Source organism: Lepisosteus platostomus, chromosome 1, assembly GCF_059453375.1.
Source record: "Lepisosteus platostomus isolate fLepPlt1 chromosome 1, fLepPlt1.hap1, whole genome shotgun sequence".
Lineage (NCBI taxonomy): Eukaryota > Metazoa > Chordata > Actinopteri > Semionotiformes > Lepisosteidae > Lepisosteus > Lepisosteus platostomus.
In genome coordinates, this window is record NC_142611.1 from 34,340,115 (window position 1) to 34,345,873 (window position 5,759).

Sequence of the window (5,759 nt, forward strand, 5' to 3'; positions counted from 1 at the left end):
TAAGCGGGAACACATCATTATATCTTACATATGAAAAATACATTATATAGCTCCCAAACAAACGCAAACGTGTTTTTAATAAGATGCTTTTATTCGTTCATAATCCGACGATTTCAGGAAGTCTACTGGAGGTCTGGCTTTTTTCTGGAAACCATAACTCTGGTCTTGTCCAGATTGACTGTCAGCGCTCAGGTCTGACAGTGCTGTTCCAGCAGTGCCAGGTTCTGCCGCAGCCTCTATTTTGTGGGCGACAGCAGGACCAGGTCGTCTGCAAAGAGCAGGATTTCTGTAATTAATTAATGCAGATCAGTAAATCAAGGGACAAAACAGTTATTGCGCCAAGCTCCTCAATGGGCTTTGACGTGCTAATGCGTTGGTTTAACGGTCCGGGTGTGGCAATGTTTTTTATTATTGTTTTTATTATTATTATTTTATTAATGTTTTAAAGTACTGTAGACTAGTTTGTCACTCTTCTCATCCCCTCTTTGCTAAATGGCTTTTGAATAGAGTCACATGAAGAGAGAGGTGAAACAGCCCTACACAGCCCTGTCGCAGTACACGAATATACTTATATCTTATTAATTTCTTTAGATACACGATTCTTTTAACACAGTCTTTGCTGTGCTCTTGAGGATCCTTGTGATATTTCGAGCTCTGGTTGAATGATAAGTGTCGCAGTTTAAATAATTTTTGTAGTTAGAAATTATGGAACGCTCTGTTAAACGCAAGGGAGTTTTTATGTCCGTTACAGTTTTTTTGCAACACGAATATAATCATACCGTTATTAAATTCTTTAGATACGCGATTCCATATTATATTCCCTTTAATCAAATTCTAAAAGTATGCTTGTTGACTCCGGTATCACATTAGTTAAAGACTTCGATGCTTAAAATGTTTAGGGAGAAATGGAATACTGGTGTGTATGTTTTCTTTAAAGTACCGAGACCAGCCATATACTGTATGTTTAAGTTCCAAAATTAATATCGTTTATGGCCTTCACATGCGTTGCATTATGCTCCTATTCTTTTTATGCTCAGGCACTAAGATTTCCCTTCAGTGGTAAAATTCCATTTAAATATTCAAAACTTAAACGGGCACAGTTAAGACATGAAATATACATATACACACTGTATACAGTACAGTTTGCATACAGTAATATGTTTATGTTCCTAAGTCAATCTCTTTTATGAGCATGTGAAAGGCATGGTGAATCGATTCTCAAAAATTACTGTACTTTGCATAATTGGAAACAAATGCGTGATTGCGAAATGCTGTGGTGTTACTTTTACAAAGACGGTCAATGAAAAAAAGAATGTGGACCAGGGCAATACTTTACACTTACAGCTTGTCCAAGGTCATTCATTATTAATACTATTAGTAATATCTTCGTTAAAGACTTTGATGGCGACAGCTTAAACATGAGAGGTTGAGCTTTATTAGCTCCACCTTGCGGAAATTCCGGATACTATTATTTTGCTTGCGGTATTATTGGAGAATTTACGGTAACTAGCGGTATTTACCGGTAACTTGCGGTAGACTGCGCACAGCGTATCGGAAAATATTGCAGTATCGCCCGCGCATTTTGAATGGCTGCATCTGTATGTTAAACTAATTTTCAGTATTATATTGAAATATGATAATTTTCTATTATATTACAGACTTTGATTCTGATGCTGCTACTCCAAGTAAGTCCATTTCTCTGCCTTCAAAGTTCCCAAAATAAAGGAAATAAATTTATTGTAAAAAGTTACAGATCAAGTTGATTAAATAATTTAATTTGATATGAAATATTTTACTGCCATATTTTTTCTGTTTAGAAAAGAAGAAGCCACAGAAGCTGCCAGTGCCACCCAAAAACTGAGATTCTCTCCTAGGAAGAGTGTCTCCCAGAGCTCACTCAGCTGTTCAAGTACGCTTAAAGGTAGGTTATTGGAATTAAAGTTAAAATATTTTCTTAATGTCCTTAGAAGATAACCATCATCAGTCATATTTAAAGACAAGTTAACACCATTTTTTATGTTATTGAAGCCCAACCATCAAAGGTGAGAACCTCCCCAAGGAAAAAAAAACGGTGCAGAGTTCTGGCTTCAACATTCCTGAAGGTATTACTACATTTTTGCCTACATCTAATTACTCTATGAAATTGAGATGAAATTCACAAGTTAATTTTTTTTATTACATCTTAGGTTATGTCACTGTACTTTCCTAAGTCTGGAGAACTGTCTACCATAAGCAAATTATATTAAAAGATTATTGGACTGGTGAACATTTTACATCCATACTTAAATATTAAATAAATCTGCGATATTATATTAACAGCCCAGGTAGTCCAAATTGTGTCCTCACCACGCAAAGTTCGAAGTCCTAAGCAAGTTATAAGACCAAAGTCTTCAACAGAACCCCAGAGTCACCATGCCTCCTCAGCTTCCCACTCACTCTCGCCTTCTCCCTCATCTTGATCAAGTGAGGAAATAAGGCTTTATAAATGTTTTAACGCAAGGCTTTGTAGACATGAACAATAGTACATTACTTGTATCATATTTATTAAATTATTAAATTTAAGAATAGTTTATGATCCCTCTGCAAATGATAGATTTGATAGGTATGAGATTATTGTTAACTTTTTAATTTCTAGTATCTAACCAGGATTGGCCAGATGGCAGAAATGTCAAAAAGTATGTATTTTTTATTGTATAAAGTAATAAATAAATCTACCCATATTATACTTTTACACAGAATGTATTTTAATTATGTGTAGGCTCGTATACAAAATAAAAATATGTTGTGTTTTACCACAATGCTACAAACGACACAAACATATTCAAAATTGAAGCTATGTTTTTAATAAATACACCAATGGAGTTTAATTGACATTGTTTATAGAATCCTAGTTCAATGACAAACTAAATGACTAAATTGAAATATTAAGTTATGTGATAAAGTAAATGTTTTCCATAACTGAATTCTTTTCAGAGTCTCCCAGGCAGAAGGCCATGTCCAGACCAGAAGAGAAGAGAGAGAGATATCCTCTTTCAGAAGGAAGTAAGTACAGTTAAAATGAACTACAGATGTGGGAATTTTTTATTTTTAAGATTATAAATTGCATGTAGCACATTAGCAACACTACAGTAATGCTAATGTGACAATAGTGTAAGAAAATCCTAACCCAATTCCTTTTAAATGCTGACATAAAATGTAAATTATTTCAGAGTTTCAGAAGCAGGTATTGGGCCTCCTGATAGAGATGAGGGATGAATTGAGGCGTTTGGGTAGGTCCGCAGAACTGGTGGACTCCCAATTCCACATCAGGAGGCTGACCACAATGGAAGAGTTCTGTGCATACGAGCAAGCACTTGACAGCATGGACAATCAAAACCTGCTGGTATGATATTATATTCTCACTGTGGTGTAGAAAATATTCACTACTAATATTCTAGGTTTCAGATAGGTCATAATTTTATAGCCTACATCTGATTAATATGATCCATCTCTGGCATACGTTCATATTTTTAGTTTATAATGTATAATCTTGCTTATCCTTTAATGGCAAAATAAAGTGTTTTCATGTTCTAAAAAGTTACTACAATTTTTTTTACTTTGAAAAATGGTCACTTTGTATTTTTAGACTGAGAAAATACTGCAAAAAAGTGCAGTTAATACGTGAAAATGTGTTTGATCCATGAATGTGTAAATGGGTATGTCTGATTAGTTGATTAATGAAGATCTAGTAGTAAAAATAGCTTCTAATATTATTTCTAATATAATATTATTTCCAGATAAACCAACTTCAGAGAGTAGACGGCAGTGATGTCAGAGAGTGTTTTCACAGTCTTGTCAAGGTATTGCTTAGTGATTTTTTCAAATGTTTTTGCATTACATTTTTACTTCGATCAAATTAACATATCCACAGAATTGACTTTATAGATACCTATGTGTTAACCACTGAATGTGCAAGGTGTAAAACTGCAAAATTGTCTTTTAAAATATAAGGATTACAGTATTACATTCGATCCTAAATATTTGAGTAAATAAATGTTGAGTGGAAACTCACTTGAAAAAATGTCTAAACTCAGTGAAAATTTGGTTTTCAGACTTATGACAAATGAACTGATGACAGAATTCAACTTCGCCGGCACAAACCGAAAAGATAAACAACAAAAGAGGGGCCTGGGAGACACAAATCTTTATAGAGTAATTAAAGGTACTCCTATTCTATGTTGTACTTTCAAACTTTGGGTACTCTTTAATTAGGACAGACTTTATTGCTCAATTGCTGTGATGCAAGCCACATTTTATCCGTTTATTTCAGCTTTGAGCTTAGTAAACCTTAATAGTTCATTTTTGAGATTATACTCAAGAAGATATTAACCATCATTTATTTGAGTAGTAATATTATATAATTTTCTCCTAGCTGCTGTGCTGAAGTCCCACCCTACATCGACAGAAAAAGATATAAAGGAGCACGCAATGCGTTACTTGAAGAACGCATATGCAAGGCAGGGGGCCAGGAGATCTGGACACTGAAAATAATAGGTTTCTGGTCCTGTTAGGACAATTAGACAGGGTTTGCAAATGGTGGACAAAAATTGTCTTAACTTCCATTGTAATATTTGTTTTTTCTTGGAAATATAGAAGTTGTACATTTTAAAATTTATATTTGAATCAAAATGTGGTTTTGAGTTAGATAGTGTGTTAATGTAATTAGTTTGTGTTTGTCATTACTATACTGTATATTGATGTTAACAGAATTTGTAGCTGAAGTTTAAGACTAGTTGTGTTTTTTTATGATTATTGCCCATATGTTGATTGTTGATTGATTGCATACAATGTATAATTTGAAATACATATTTTTCAGGTGATAATGTGTATTTTCAGAATAAATTTCTAAACCAAATCATTGGCTTGGTTTACTTGTTTCTACACCTATAAAACCTATCTTTGATGTATAATAGAGCTCTAAAGTTATCCGTATAATAGACCTCTAACCATATACATATAATAGTCCTCTAAAGTTATCCGTATAATAGAACTCTAAACATATACGTATAATAGACCTCTAAAGTTACCTGTATAATGGACCTCTAACCATATACGTATAATAGTCCTCTAAAGTTATCCGTATAATAGACCTCTAAAGTTATCCGGAACTCCAACCATATATGTATAATAGTCCTCTAAATTTATCCGTATAATAGAACTCCAACCATTTATGTATAATTAACGTCTAATCATAGACGTATAATTGACGTATAACAATAGACGTATATTAGAATTTCATTCTCGACGAATTGCGGACCACATTTAGACGTCTAAGGTATGCGTTTAATAGATGTATATAATACATCTTTTGCCCACTGGGATAGTTTGACAATACTTTTTTCTTTTGCAATTTACTTATCATACAGTATACAGATGCAGCCATTCAAAACGGGTGGGGAATTTCGCGGTATACCGCGGTGGGCGTGTCACATCAAAACGCAGTATCACACAGTATCACGCGGTGTATCGCGTCATTTGATGTCATACCGGAAAGTATCCTGTATCACCTTGTAAAACCGCCAGAAGGAGCCAATAATGCTTAATGTCTCATGTACAGCATTTGAGCTTTTAAATTTAAACTGTGTATTACAACATGTTAATCATCAGTCATTCAAAACTTGGTATATTTTATGAAAGCAAGAGTGCTCAGTTGGGCAATAGTACACAACGTATCTTTATCATAAATATTTTAATTAAGCAGAAATATTTTATGCATCAAA

At 33.8% G+C, this 5,759-nt stretch overlaps 1 long non-coding RNA gene across 1 annotated transcript; it reads left to right on the forward strand.

Annotated features, from left to right (window-relative positions):
- Positions 1 to 1,619: 1,619 nt before the first annotated feature.
- Positions 1,620 to 4,931, forward strand: LOC148677895 (uncharacterized). Its single transcript, XR_015939152.1, has 7 exons — positions 1,620 to 1,685; positions 1,818 to 1,921; positions 2,320 to 2,463; positions 2,974 to 3,042; positions 3,210 to 3,839; positions 4,092 to 4,201; positions 4,412 to 4,931. It is a non-coding gene; the product is annotated as an uncharacterized LOC148677895 (long non-coding RNA).
- Positions 4,932 to 5,759: the final 828 nt, after the last annotated feature.